This window comes from Bos javanicus, chromosome 22 (assembly GCF_032452875.1).
Source record: "Bos javanicus breed banteng chromosome 22, ARS-OSU_banteng_1.0, whole genome shotgun sequence".
In the NCBI taxonomy this organism is placed as follows: Eukaryota; Metazoa; Chordata; class Mammalia; order Artiodactyla; family Bovidae; genus Bos; species Bos javanicus.
The window spans coordinates 54381871-54397051 of NC_083889.1; the positions used below are offsets into that span (position 1 = coordinate 54381871).

At 48.4% G+C, this 15181-nt stretch overlaps 1 long non-coding RNA gene across 1 annotated transcript; it reads left to right on the forward strand.

Moving 5' to 3' along the window:
* Window positions 1-1877: 1877 nt before the first annotated feature.
* LOC133234948 (uncharacterized) lies at window positions 1878-13220 on the forward strand. Its single transcript, XR_009732377.1, has 3 exons — window positions 1878-2512; window positions 4176-4401; window positions 12803-13220. It is a non-coding gene; the product is annotated as an uncharacterized LOC133234948 (long non-coding RNA).
* The last annotated feature ends 1961 nt before the right edge of the window (window positions 13221-15181 follow it).

The following is a 15181-nucleotide window of genomic DNA, read 5'->3' on the forward strand; positions in this document are numbered from 1 at the left end:
ACAGAGGAGATGTTGCAGAGTCCAGCATGACTGAGTGACTAGTGCTTCTGCAAAAACAGTGCTTGAGGGGAGAATAAACTCACGGAAAGTCACTAGGTCTTAAAGAGGGAAAGCTGCGATTCCAATGTAAATTGATCTTATTATAAATATTTCTTTCTGGAACGTTAGGAAAGTATGAACACAGGTCCGTGTCCCGCCATCAAAGTGAGAGTTGAGCTAATCGCTGAAGTAATTGTACTCACCCCATCTCTTCAGCAGTCCCTGGTTTGGGAAGATCCCTGGAGGAGGGCGTGGTGACCCACTCCAGTATTCTTGCCTGGAGAATCCCCATATACCGAGGAGCCTGGCGGGCTACGGCCATGGGGTCAGACACGACTGAGCAACTAACAGCACAGCACATCTCTTCAACCACCATAAAAGTACATTTTCTCTCGTGTCACTTAGTTTTTCTGCCTGTGATTAGAAATAGTCTATTTCAAGTGACCTTTGGTCTAGTCCAGTGTTTCTGAATAAAAAAGTAAATCTTAAGGTAAGATTGTGATAGACTGTGCAGTTGCCAGGGGAAAGGGATGGAGGCAGGCCGAAGGGCTGAGGGTTGTTGTTACAGCGGGTGTCCACCGGAGGGCGCCAGAGCACTGGCGAACTCAACCTGCGGGTCCAGGGCGAGACCTCAGGGCTAGGTGATGAGCTTGAAGGAACCCAAGGATGCGCCCCGAGGAGACAGGTTGTTTAGGGCGCACTTCTAAATCCCTGGCCCAAAGTGCCTGCCCTCCACAAGGGAGCAGGGATGGGCCTTCCTCACGCACAGGGGGCCCTTCCAGTCTGGTTGGGTGGCCTCACGGTCTGACTATGGATTGTTTCTCCAGACGCAGGAAAAAACCTGCCTTAGACTTTCCTGGTGGCACAGTGGATGCGAACCCGCCTGTTACTGCAGGGGATGTGGGTTCAATCCCTGGTCCGGGGAGATTCCACATACCTCAGTGCAACTCAGCCCAGGTGCCACAGCTGCTGAGCCCACGCTCTAGAGCCTGCAGCCTGCAAGTACTGAGCCTGTGTCCCACGACTACTGAAGCCCGTGGGCCCTCGAGTCTGTGCGCCACAAGAAGGGAAGCCACCTCTGTGAGGGGCCCGTGCCCCACAGCTGGGGAAAGCCCACAGGTCCTCGAGTGTGTCCACAAGAAGGGAGGCCACCTCCGTGAGGGACCCACGCCCCACAGAGAAGAGTAGCCCCGCACACCACAGCTGTGGAAAGCCCATGCAACAACGAAGGGCCTGCAGAGCCAAACATAATTTTAAAAAAGACATACCTGCCTTGACTTCTTGTGAACGCTCAGTAGAGGCTCAGTAGCCATAGGGTTAATGACTATGTGCATCATTTTCCAAATAGAGACTCAAATGTTACAGTCTTTGTTCCATAAACCTTACGGTGCTAGCCAGACATGGGATCCTTCAGGACAGGATGGTGGTCTTTAATGGAACCAACAGTAGGTGTCGTGCGATTAGGTGTTTGGTGGAAGGAGCGGAGGTGTGGCATGTCTGCTTTCTCTAGTGCTATTAAAAGTGGTCCTAGGGGAGCAGCATCTGCACAAGGAAGAAGCTTGTTAAAGATGCCGGTTCACGGGCCCCACACCAAAGCTGCAGACTCATAGCTTCTTCCTTGTGTGCTAGAATGCTTTGTATGCATGTTAAAGTTTGAGGGGCAAGATTTAAAGACGTGCTTTTCACTCTAGGCTTGCCACAGAGATGACACAGTGAGTTTTAAATACTATCACCTGTGACCTCCTTCACACATTCTGTGTATCAGTCCGGATATGTAGTTGAAAATGGATAACCAACAAAGACCTGTTGTATAGCACGTGGAACTCTACTTACTGTTATGTGCCAGCCCAGGTGGGATGGACGTCTGGGAGAGAATGGATCCGTGTATATGTGTGGCTGAGTCCCTTGGCTGTTCACCTGGAACTATTGCAACATTGTTAATTGGCTATATCCCAATACTACATAACGGAGAAGGCAATGGCTCCCCACTCCAGTACTCTGCCTGGAAAGTCCCATGGACAGAGGAGTCTGGTGGGTTGCAGTCCATGGGGTCGCTAAGAGTCAGACACAACTGAGCAACTTCACTTTCAGTTTTCCCTTTCGTGCATTGGACAAGGAAATGGCAACCCACTCCAGTGTTCTTGCCTGCAGAATCCCAGGGATGAGGGAGCCTAGTGGGCTGCCGTCTGTGGGGTCACACAGAGTCGGACACGACTGAAGCGACTCAGCAGCAGCAGCAGCAATACAAAATAAAAAATTTAAAGTCTGAAAAAAAACCATAGTTGACACACAATGTTGTATTTGAGATGTATAACCTAATTTCCTGTGAGCGACATAGTTTATAGAGAATGAAAATAAATATGTTTTCATCACGTTTTCCAGGCAATTCCAGGGTGAAACCAGGGTTATGCAAGAGGGCTTTCAGATGTTTTTGTGGTGTGAGACTTGAGTCCAGCCTTTGGTTCAAGGAAAGGTAAGAGTCTGCGTGGGTGGGTCAGTTCCGTGCAAAGCACACGGCCCAGTGCTGCAGCCTTAGTGGCTGACTGTGAGAGGGAAGGGCATATGAAAACAGGGAAGCAGAATATCATGTTTTGGTCTCCATGCAGGAGCTCATTTCTTCATGCCTCTGTCATGTGACAAAGGATAGGGTGCTCCACTCACGTCCATTGAGTTGGTGATGCCATCCAACCATCTCATCCTCTGTCATCCCCTTCTCCTGCCCCCAGTCTTTCCCAGCATCAGGGTCTTTTCCAGTGAGGTCTTCGCATCAGGTGGCCAAAGTATTGGAGCTTCAATTTCAGCATCAGTCCTTCCAATGAATATTCAGGGTTGATTTCTAAAGGATTGACTGGTTTGATCTCCTTGCAGTCCAAGGGACTCTCAAGAGCCTTCTCTGACACCACAGTTGAAAAGCATCAATTTTTTGGCGCTTAGCCTTCTTTATGGTCCAACTCTCACATCCGTGCGTGACTACTGGAAAAACCACAGCTTTGACTAGACAGACTTTTGTTGGCAAAGTGATGTCTCTGCTTTTTAATACACTGTCTAGGTTGGTCATAGCTTTTCTTCCAAGGAGCAAGCATCTTTTAATTTCATGGCTGCAGTCACCATCTGCAGTGATTTTGGAGCCCAAGAAAATGAAGCCTGTCGCTGTTTTCATTTTTTTACCCATCTATTTGCCATGAAGTGATGATGGCATGATCTTTGTTTTTTGAATGTTGAGTTTTAAGTCAGCTTTTTCACTCTCCTCTTTCACCTTCATCAAGAGGCTCTTTAGTTCCTCTTCACTTCCTGCCATTAGGGTGGTATCATCTGCATATCTGAGGTTGTTGATATTTCTCCCAGTAATCCTGAATAAAGCATAACTCTCAAATTTTAGGTTGCCTGCATTTTTTTTAGTTTACAAGGTGAAAGTGCTGTGCTGATGCCTTCAAAGATGTACCGGTGTGGGACTTCCCTGGTGGCCCAGGGGCTAAGACCCCACACTTTGAATGCGGTGGGCACAGGTTCAATCCCTGGTCAGAGAACTGGATCATACATACCGCAACTAAAAGTGTGAATGCCAGAACTAAAAACAGAAGATCTCCCGTGCCAAAACTAAGACTGGGCACAGCCATATACATAAAAAAAAATTGTTTTTAGTATTAAGTTTAAAAAAAAAGATGTACAGGTGTGATAATATCACCTAAGAAAGAGACCTAGGAATGGAGGAGGGAGAGGAAGAAACAGTAGGTTCTCATGTAACATTTGCGATTCAGATCAGCAGCTCCGTCCCCATTTCTTCGTGAAATCCCATGCATTTAGAACTGGTATAAACATTTACTTTTCTACCTCTGGTGGTCCTGCCTAACAAATTCTTTCTTTTTTAAAATATAATCTCTTTATTATCGTGCATTTATTTATTTAAAATAGTGGTGCAGTGAAATCTTGGGGTGCCTGTGTTTTTTTCAAAATAGGGTTTCCTCCAGATATGTACCCTGGAGTGGGACTGCTAGATCATAGGGTAGCCCTATTTTTAGAGTAAAAATTTTTGCAGATTGTTCTCCATGGTGGCTGTTACCAGTTTCCATTCCCACCAACAGTGCAGGGCAGTTTCCTCTTCTCCTGCCCCCCTTACCAGGATTTATTTTTCGTAGGTGTGGACCTACTTGCTCCCTGACTTTCTAGATGCTGGTCTCTTCAAAAGGGCTTTGCATCGCAAGCTCCATGGCAGACCGTCATAGCCCCAGAAGCTCTCTGACACCCCAAAGCAGCTCTGGGCAAACTGAAGCGCTTGGTAGCTGTGGAAGCAGTGTGGGCCTGAACTTGTCCCAAGTGCTTTGGCAACTCTGAAACCTTCTTCAGTGGAAAAAAGGGGGAAAGGTGAGTGAAGCCAGCCTCTGACCTACTGGCCTGCCCTTCCCCAGGGAGTCCCAGGATGGCCGGAGGCTGAGGAAGGACAGTCAGGAGGGGTGATGCTGGACTCCCGGCCCTTCCGTACCTTGCAGGTGGTCAGCGCAGCACAGGGTCAGGTACCCCTGCAGCAGCGTCCAGGGCGGAGTTCCCCCGGCGCAGCTGGCTCTGGGAGCGCAGTGATGTCTACCCCGCCCCCCAGCCAGCTCCCCGCGCTGTGTCGGGTTCAGGTCGCATCAGCAGCCCCAGGCTCCTGGAAACCCAGAATGAGGACCTGTGTCCTGGGGCTCCCGCTGCAGTCGTTCCTCGTCCTCCCATTCCTCTAGCCTGGGTGTGGGTGGGCCCCCCGGGGGCTCCCCCTCCAAAGGAGGCCTGGTTCAGAGTTCCCGGGGGGTTTCTTTCCTCAAGGGGATCCCCTCTGCGCCCTGCCAGACCTATAGAAGAAACGGTGTCTTTCGGGGAGGACGCCTGCAGCCTTAAGAGGCACTCAGTCTGCTTTGCGGACTGCGAAGCCCTTTCCCCTTGGCTTGAGAGGTTGGATGTGGGTATTTTGGTGAGAGGATAGTTTAAAAAAAGATCTCAAGATCTCTGGGGGCTTCCCAGATGTCTTCATTCAAACTGGAAGATGCTAGGGGATGACCTGAAGTTCCAGACAGGGGCAGTGTTCCAACTGGGCAGCGCTTTGAGGTACTTTAAGATCCTTGCGCTGACATTCCGCTCAGCGCAGGTGACATGGGATGTCGGCGGGGCTTCGACGTCTTTAAATAATCCCCAGGTGCTTGCGATCAGCAGTCAGGCTGCAGACTCCTTGCCAGAGAAGGTGGATGGCGTGCCCCAGAAACAAAACCATATGTATTTTATTGTAAATTTAAGGAATTGGGGCTTGAACGTTGAAGCACAGAACCAGAAAAAAGAATTTGGTTACTGGTGTGACTTTTCACCAGGGTTACGGCTGCCAGGGCGTTGGGGTCTTGTGCAGTGGGTTTGTTTTGGAGGGTCCCGTTTAGTTCCCCAGGGGGAACACAGAGGAGGTCTTCATGTTTACTGGGAACAGACTGAAGGGTGCTTCGTGGAGAAGGTGCATTTCATCCATTTGGTTTACTTTAACTTTAAAAAGGGGGTTAATTAAAATTTCTCAGTGCGGGAGAGAGAGTGTGTGTGTGTGTGTGTGTGTGTGTGTGTGTGAAAGATGATCATGAGTTTGGTGAGTCTCCTGCACTCAGTTAACACTTTGCTGGTTCCAGGCAGGAGAAGAGCCCTAGCTTACGTTGCCAGTTACTGTGTGAGCGTCATCCGCCTGTTTAGTCAGGTTTTGGAGAAATAGTTACGGAAGTCCTAGTCTGTGCCACGCAGAGTTTCTGGTGGTTTGGGATTTGCTCTTTAGGTTTTGGAGGTCTGGGCTTTAGAGGTGAGGAGGTCTGTATGTCGGGGAGGGGAGGCGGAGTCTTATTTGGGTGGGACCGGTGGCCCCTGATAAAGTCATCAGAAATAAAAGCAGCAGGAAGGAAAGTGGTCTGTCCTTAAGCCTCTGCTCAGCGGTGTCTCACCTCCTCACCAAGGAGTGCGGCTGAGTTTGGCTCTGTATCTTGGCTGGCAGGCTGTTTCCTTAGGGGAAGCGTTCCAGGTTTTCCAGTGTGGACTTCACCGTCAGAACCTTTGAGTGGGCACGCTGACGTACCAAAGAAGTAATGGTGAGCTGAAAACCTTTGAAAAAGAATAATGAGTATGACTGAAATATAAATCAGGCAGCCAGAGGCTGCTTTGATGTTGCCATCTGTCCTCGCTGCAGTTTCAGTGGTCTCGGGTGCCCACGGGTAGAAGGATCAGTTGGTTAAACTTCAGTAAGAGGGTCCAGAGATGTGGAGGGGTCTTACTTAGCCTTTCAGGTGTGCTGCTGTTGCGGAAAGGTTGGGGGTCCTGCTGCTCAAAACCAATAAACAGGCCAGGGTGGTGGAAAGGAAAGTTTGCTTTATTTCGGATGCTGGCAACGGGTGGGGGGCAGTGACGGGGGACGTCAGCTCCCCACAAAGGACAAGCAGTGGGGTAAGAGATTTTTTAGGCTGAGAGAGGCGCGCCATGCAGAAATGGCACGGTCAGCTCTGTAGGTCGTCTTCAATTGGTCATCTTGTTTTAGGTACAGTTAATCTTCAGTTCCCGGAGAAGGCAATGGCACCCCACTCCAGTACTCTTGCCTGGAAAGTCCCATGGACAGAGGAGTCTGGTGGGTTGCAGTCCATGGGGTCGCTAAGAGTCGGACACGACTGAGCAACTTCACTTTCAGTTTTCCCTTTCGTGCATTGGACAAGGAAATGGCAACCCACTCCAGTGTTCTTGCCTGCAGAATCCCAGGGATGGGGAGCCTAGTGGGCTGCCGTCTGTGGGGTCGCACAGAGTCGGACACGACTGAAGCAACTCAGCAGCAGCAGCAGCAGCAATCTTCAGTTCCAGAGTTAGTTTGTTTCTATCTCTTGAAGCCAGTTGTCAGAATGGTGGCTGCATATGTCATGGGTACCGTCTGGTCATCACCTAGTTAATTTCTTCCACCTGGTGGGAGTTTCCGTATCTACAAGACAGCTCACAGGGCATGGCTCAGAATATTGTCTGTTAGCCATTGAGAAGAACTAAAGGAGCTTGACTATGCGCTTAATGAGTACGTTATTACTGTTTGGTCTCCTTTGACTGTTCTCCTTTGTTTTTGCATGTTCTCAACTTCTCTGATAAACATATTCTTTGCCTAAAGTTTTTCATAGACAAACGTCAGGCAGAGCACATGTGGGCGAGGGCCCTAGGGTCCTGCTGTTTCGCTGTGTCCTCGGCTCGAGGTGTCAGGTGTGGCTGAATAGAGAGGTGAGGCTGTGGCCTCTGTTCGGGGTCTGATCCAATGGCAGAGACCCTTGTCTGTATCTCAGGCCTAAAGGTTCTTGTTTCTCACAGTTGGCTTACTGGCAGCCACAGAGAGATGAGGAGCCTGGTCCCGTCTCGGGAGTCCTAGGGTTCTGCCCCCTCTTGCTCTGCATCCTAAGCACGTGCGTGAGGACTGTGTGCTGAGCACTGCGTCTGAGGTGGCGCCGTGAGATGGCTTCTGAGGAGCATCCAGTCTGGAGGGAGGGCTGAGAGGTCACAGGACTGACTCAGGATGTGGTTTGGTGGAGCGGAGTCCAGAATGGAGCTGAGGAGCCTGGTCAGACCCGTGGGTTCTTACAGAATGTTGAGTGTAGTGTCCCCCGCTGCACAGGAGGGCCTTGTTGATTAGCTGTTCTATAGATGTGAGTGTGTCTGTGTCAGTCCCAACGTCCTCATGTATTGCCACCCCTTCCCTTTCCCCTTTGGTGACCTTGGGTTTGTTTCCCAGGCCTGTGAGTGTGTTTCTGTTTTGCACATTGGTTTGTTTCGGCCATGCCGCATGGCGTGTGGGATCTTAGTTCCCTGACCCAGGATGGAGCCCATGCATCCTGCAGTAGAAGCACGGATTCTTAACCACTGGACCGCCAGGGAAGTCCCTGGTTCATTTCCTCCATGTGTGTTGCACCTGTAAGTGGTACCTGTGATGTTTGTCTTTCTGAGTCTGACACTGTCATCTCTACGTCCATGCTTGTTGCTGCCAGTGGCATCGTTTCATTCTTTTCTGTGGCTGAGTAATTTTCCATTGTATATGTGTACCACAGCATCTTCTTTCTGCATTTCTCTGTGCCTGTGTATCTTCATCGGTTCCATGTCTTGGCTCTTGGAAATAGTGCGGCATGACCACTAGGGTACATGTGTCTTTTCAAATTCTGCTTTTCTATGGCCAGACTGCCTGGGAGTGGGATTTCCAGACCCTATGGTAGCTCTAGTCTCCAGGACGTAGTGCTGTGCAAGCGAAAGCACTGGGCAATTGTGGAAGCAGGTTGTGGACTTGGAAGCTCAGTGGAACAAAGGCTTTGTTCAATCTTGGGATCTTCTGGACTTGTCCCATGTGCTTTGGGAATCCAGACATTTGGGTCGCTTTGGCATCTCTGAAACCATGAGACATGTGATGGGTAATGGAAAGGAGGGGGGAGGTGAGTGAAGCCAGCCTCTGGCCTGCCCTCCTCCAGGGAGCCCCAGGATGACTGGAGGTGGACGAAGGGCAGCAGGCAGGGGCAGCGGTGAACTGCTGGCCCCTTCTTTACCCTGCAGGTGCTCGAGGCAGCCAAGGTCAGGTCCTCTGGGAGCAGCGCATGAGGTGGCCAAAGTACTGGAGTTTCAGCTTCAGCATCATTCCTTCCAAAGAAATCCCAGGGCTGATCTCCTTCAGAATGGACTGGTTGGATCTCCTTGCAGTCCAAGGGACTCTCAAGAGTCTTCTCCAACACCACAGTTCAAAAGCATCAATTCTTCGGTGCTCAGCCTTCTTCACAGTCCGACTCTCCCATCCATACATGACCACTGGAAAAACCATAGCCTTGACTAGACGGACCTTTGTTGGCAAAGTAATGTCTCTGCTTTTGAATATGCTGTCTAGGTTGGTCATAACTTTCCTTCCAAGGAGTAAGTGTCTTTTAATTTCATGGCTGCAGTCACCATCTGCAGTGATTTTGGAGCCCCCCAAAATAAAGTCTGACACTGTTTCCACTGTTTCCCCATCTATTTCCCATGAAGTGGTGGGACCGGATGCCATGATCTTCATTTTCTGAATGTTGAGCTTTAAGCCAACTTTTTCACTCTCCACTTTCACTTTCATCAAGAGGCTTTTGAGTTCCTCTTCACTTTCTGCCATAAGGGTGGTGTCATCTGCATATCTGAGGTTATTGACATTTCTCCCGGCAATCTTGATTCCAGTTTGTGTTTCTTCCAGTCCAGCGTTTCTCATGATGTACTCTGCATATAAGTTAAATAAGCAGGGTGACAATGTACAGCCTTGACGTACTCCTTTTCCTATTTGGAACCAGTCTGTTGTTCCATGTCCAGTTCTAACTGTTGCTTCCTGACCTGCATACAGATTTCTCAAGAGGCAGATCAGGTGTTCTGGTATTCCCATCCCTTTCAGAATTTTCCACAGTTTATTGTGATCCACACAGTCAAAGGCTTTGGCATAGTCAATAAAGCAGAAATAGATGTTTTTCTGGAACTCTCTTGCTTTTCCCATGATCCAGCGGATGTTGGCAATTTGATCTCTGGTTCCTCTGCCTTTTCTAAAACCAGCTTGAACATTAGGAAGTTCACGGTTCACATATTGCTGAAGCCTGGCTTGGAGAATTTTAAGCATTACTTTGCTAGCATGTGAGATGAGTGCAATTGTGCGGTAGTTTGAGCATTCTTTGGCATTGCCTTTCTTTGGGATTGGAATGAAAACTGACCTTTTCCAGTCCTGTGGCCACTGCTGAGTTTCCCAAATTTGCTGGCATATTGAGTGTAGCACTATCACAGCATCATCTTTCAGGATTTGGAATAGTTCAACTTGGAATTCTATCACCTCCACTAGCTTTGTTCGTAGTGATGCTTTCTAAGGCCCACTTGACTTCCCATTCCAGGATGTCTGGCTCTAGGTCAGTGATCACACCATCGTGATTATCTGGGTCGTGAAGATCTTTTTTGTACAGTTCTTCTGTGTATTCTTGCCACCTCTTCTGAATATCTTCTGCTTCTGTTAGGTCCATACCATTTCTGTCCTTTATCAAGCCCATCTTTGCATGAAATGTTCCTTTGGTATCTCTGATTTTCTTGAAGAGATCTGTAGTCTTTCCCATTCTGTTGTTTTCCTCTATTTCTTTGCAATGATTGCTGAAAAAGGCTTTCTTATCTCTTCTTGCTATTCTTCGGAACTCTGCATTCAGATGTTTATATCTTTCCTTTTCTCCTTTGCTTTTCGCGTCTCTTCTTTTCACAGCTATTTGTAAGACCTCCCCAGACAGCCATTTTGCTTTTTTGCATTTCTTTTCCATGGGGATGGTCTTGATCCCTGTCTCCTGTACAATGTCACAAACCTCATTCCATAGCTCATCAGGCACTCTATCTATCAGATCTAGGCCCTTAAATCTATTTCTCACTTCCACTGTATAATCATAAGGGATTTGATTTAGGTCATACCTGAATGGTCTAGTGGTTTTCCCTACTTTCTTCAATTTAAGTCTGAATTTGGCAATAAGGAGTTCATGGTCTGAGCCACAGTCAGCTCCTGGTCTTGTTTTTGCTGACTGTATAGAGCTTCTCCATCTTTGGCTGCAAAGAATATAATCAGTCTGATTTCGGTATTGACCATCTGGTGATGTCCATGTTTAGAGTCTTCTCTTGTGTTGTTATAGTTTATATTTTATAACATATATAATTATTTATAACTTATATAAAATATATTTTATAACTTAGTGTGCCCGTTGCAAAATATTTGAAAAGTAGACAAATGTGTACAGATCGTTTCCTGTTCCATCAGGATGGTGACCATGACCATCAGGAGACCTTTTCCTCCCAGTAAGCTTCATTTACTCCTGTGCTTTTTCAGCTGGCTTCCTGGGGAGGACAAATTCTCCAGCCCAGCCACAGTTTCTGTCCCCTAAAAATTCTTCCTTCTCAACAGTTTTGAAATTCAGATGTGTTTTGAAATTCATATTTTTAATGTTGCTGTGCCTTGGAAAAAGGGACAGTTGGAGGCATGTCTTTCAAACACCTGCCATAGAATCAGGAACATGTGGGCTGTCTCTACATGGTTTTTAGAAAACTAGGAAAATTAAAATGAAAAAGTAGTAGTCACAAACCTTTTTTCTACTGTGAAAGTGTTCCTGCTTCATTAAATATGCTTTGAAAAATAGGCTTTTTTACAGCTATGTAATATTCCACCTCAAGGCTGTACTAGTTTGATTATTTAAGGAAAGATTTTTTAGACGTAAAAATTAAATGTAGGAATTAGAATCCTTTGCTACCTCCTGCCTCTGGAGGGGCCCAGGGAGGGTGGCTGTGTTGGTGGGGGGGTTCCCATCAGCTCTAGATACTGGATCTAGCTTGTCTAGACTTGGCGAGCAGTCTGTGCTCTTGGTTCCCTTAGTTGGAATCACAGATTCAGCATGAGTTACATCGGAATTGGTATTGGCTCACTGCCACCGCTCTGAGGGGAGGGAGTGTAAGTGTTGGATCTGAAGGTCTTGTCAGGTGAGCACCCCGGACTCAAAGTACCCAAAGCATCTTTTTATTTGATGTAGTGATTCAAACACGAATTATATTCCACAATTGAAAAAAAATCCATGGAAACATTAAGTTGAAGATGACATAATTTGTTTATAAATGAATTAGTGTTTTTGTTCTTTTTTTCCCTAAACTGATCTTGTTAAAGGAAAGAATAAGTTCTAGCCCTATTTTTTCATTAAAATTATTAGCAACTTGTATATTTTACTACTGACGATTTTTAAAGTAACTAGAACTTTTAAAAATGTAATACATCTGTAGGTGTCCACCTGGAAGAAGACCTGATTTTGGTTAGGAAAGCAACTTGGAGGAAATGTGTGTAGTATTCTTTCCACACACACACGCACACCTTCCCAGAGTCGGGCGTTGTGCAGATGTGTGTATGGATGGCAGCGTGTGTATAGGAAAAGCTGTGCAGGGTGATGGATTACCTCTTGGGAGTGGGGGTAGAGGAGGGGGCAGTGAAAGGGAGGACACTCAGCTGGTAGTGGTGGGCGCCGCCCTGCCCCTGGAGCCCCAGATGCTGTGAGCACAGCCTGGGTTCAGGTTTCAATCGTGGTGCTGGAGCTCACCAGCTGCAAGTTACATGACCTCGTTTGGAGCCTCGGTTTCTTTGCAGGATGGGCTAAGAGCAGGATCGCTCCTAAGGCGCTCGTGAGCATTGCACGTTATAATACATCTAAATACTGCTACCACCTAGGAGGGCTGTCCCTGGTGGCTCAGCTGGTAAAGAATCCGCCTGCAATGTGGGAGACCTGGGTTCGATCCCTGGGTTGGGAAGATCCCCTGGAGAAGGAAATGGCAACCCACTCCAGTATTCTTGCCTGAGAATCCCATGGACAGAGGAGCCTGGCAGGCTACAGTCCATGGGGTCGCAAGAGTGGGACATGACTTAGTGACTAAAGCACCACCATCACCACCACCTAGGAAGCGCACAGCGTTAGCTATTACTATTCTGCCTGCAATGCTCGAGACCTGGGTGTGATCCCAGGGCTGGAAAGATCCCCTGGAGAAGGGAAAGGCTACCCACTCTGGTATTCTGGGCTGGAGAATTCCATGGACTGTATAGGCCATGGGATCGCAAGGAGTCAGACACGACTGAGAGACTTTCATTTTCATGCATTATAAAGTTTAAGAACAAAGAATCGGATGCAGTGGGGGTTGCCCACTGCACTGGCTGCTCTGGGGGTAACCAGAGTGACCCTGACCCACAGGCATTGTCCCCGTCTCCTCCCAGGTTTTCGAGAGGCCGCTGCAGCTGGCCGTGTCTCTAAGGAAGCCCTTGGTGATCCACTGCTGAGATGCGGAGGACAATCTGCTGAAAATCATGAAAAAATGGGTTCCTCCAGAGGACAAGATTCACAGGTGAGAGCCTAGAACTTCAGCAGGCAAGTGAAGTGAACAGGCTCCTCGGGCTAAGATGTTACTGGGAAGAAGAAGCTGAGCAAGGAGAGCATTGATAATGTCACATCTTTATATAGAATCTTTTCCCAAGATTAACTATCAGCTTGATCCATGCGAAATTTATGGTATTTGATTTTTTTTTTAATCTAAAAAAATGGCAACTTCATTTGGTTTGAGCTGATACCCTAAATCATTGTGATCCCCATCCCATGAAAGTGTGAAAAAGGGAAAGTGTTAGTTGCTCAGTCGTGTCTGACGCTTTGTGACCCCGTGGACTTGTAGCCATGCCGTGAAGCAGGCTGAAATGGGGGCTCGGTTCCCAGAGATGAGAACTGTTGCTCTTGGGAGAGACTGGCTTCAGGGCACCTGAAAAGAAATTTTGTCTCCTCCTTTGAATTGAAAAATTTCATCCTTCCCTCTTTCCCCCCTTGAAGTCCAGGATGTCTCTTCTCTAAATGGTATTTCAGTTCAGTTCAGTTGCTCAGTTGTGTCCGACTCTTTTCGACCCCATGCACCGCAGTGCACCAGGGCTCCCTGTCCATCACCAACTCCCGGAGTTTACCCAAACTCATGTCCATTGAGTTGGTGATGCCATCCAACCATCTCATCCTCTGTCGTCCCCCTCTCCTCCCACCCTCAATCTTTCCCAGCATCAGGGTCTTCTCAAATGAGTCAGCTCTTCGCATGAGGTGGCCAAAGTATTGGAGTTTCAGCTTCAGCATCATTTCTTCCAGTGAACACCCAGGACTGATTTCCTTTAGGATAGACTGGTTGGATCTCCTTGCAGTCCAAGGGACTCTCAAGAGTTCTCCAACACCACAGTTCAAAAGCATCAATTCTTCCACACTCAGCTTTCTTTATGGTCCAACTCTTACATCCATACATGACCACTGGAAAAACCATAGCCTTGACTAGATGGACCTTTGTTGACAAAGTAATGTCTCTGCTTTTTAATTTACTATCTAGGTTGGTCATAATTTTCCTTCCAAGGAGCAAGCATCTTTTAATTTCATGGCTGCAGTCACCATCTGCAGTGATTTTGGAGCCCCCCAAAATAACATCAGCCACTGTTTCCACATCTATTTGCCATGAAGTGATGGGACCAGGTGCCATGATCTTCGTTTTCTGAATGTTGAGCTTTAAGCCAACTTTTTCACTCTCCTCTCTCACTTTCATCAAGAGGCTTTTGAGTTCCTCTTCACTTTCTGCCGTAAGGGTGGTGTCATCTGTATATCTGAGGTTATTGACACCTCTCCCAGCAATCTTGATTCCAGCTTGTGCTTCATCCAGCCCAGCATTCACATGGTGTGCTCACATATGAGTTAAATAAGCAGGGTGACAATGTACAAAATGGTGCTTAGGGGTCTTTAGTTTGGTAAAGTCACCGACCCCCTCATTGTGTGCCTGTTTTAGGTGTGGGCTGGGCTTGGGGAGGAGGGGCCCCGGAGGAGCTGTGAGAGACGGTCAGCTGGTCCCTGTCCCAAGGACTTGGGGCTGAGGTGGACACTGGGTGCCCTGGGAGCCAGAGGAGGGGCCCTTAGCTGTGGCTGGCTACAGTAAGGTCAGGAGTGATGCCCAATTGGTGCTTTCAAGAGGGGTGAGAATGGGTTAACTGAGGAAACAGGGAGTCTGGATCTCAGGCCGGGTCATGACAGGTGGCCGAAGCGGGTGGGGCTGTCCGGTCACTAGACGCCTGCCTCCAGGGTCCCTGGGCTGGGAGAGTGTCGCCTCTGACTGGAGCCTCCATCAGAGACACGAGGCGTGGGCACTCAGCCCTTGTGGGCTGACGTGTGTTGTACTAAGAGTGCAGACGGGTCAGTTCAGAGAAGAAAATTCACCTGTAGGCCAGCCCCCTGTGTTCAACTTTATTTCCTTCTCGTTCACTTGACCACGTGGACATAGTGTTTCCCTGCTGTCGTGATCCCGAGGGACTCGGGTTGTCCACTCTGCCCCTGACTGCGTGGACTAAGAGTCCGTCCCTGGGATGCGGTCTTTCTGTGTCTGACAGTTTACCCACCGGCAGTCCCATAAGCGAGGTGACGGGTCTGGAGGAAGTCGGGGCTCTGCAGAGCGGGTTAGGAGGGAGCCCCAATCTGGAAGTGTCCTTCTGCAGGCACTGCTTCGCCAGCAGCTACCGGGTCATCAAGCCGCTCCTGGAGCTCTTTCCCAACATGTCTGTGGGCTTCACGGCCATCCTGACCTGCTCCTCTGC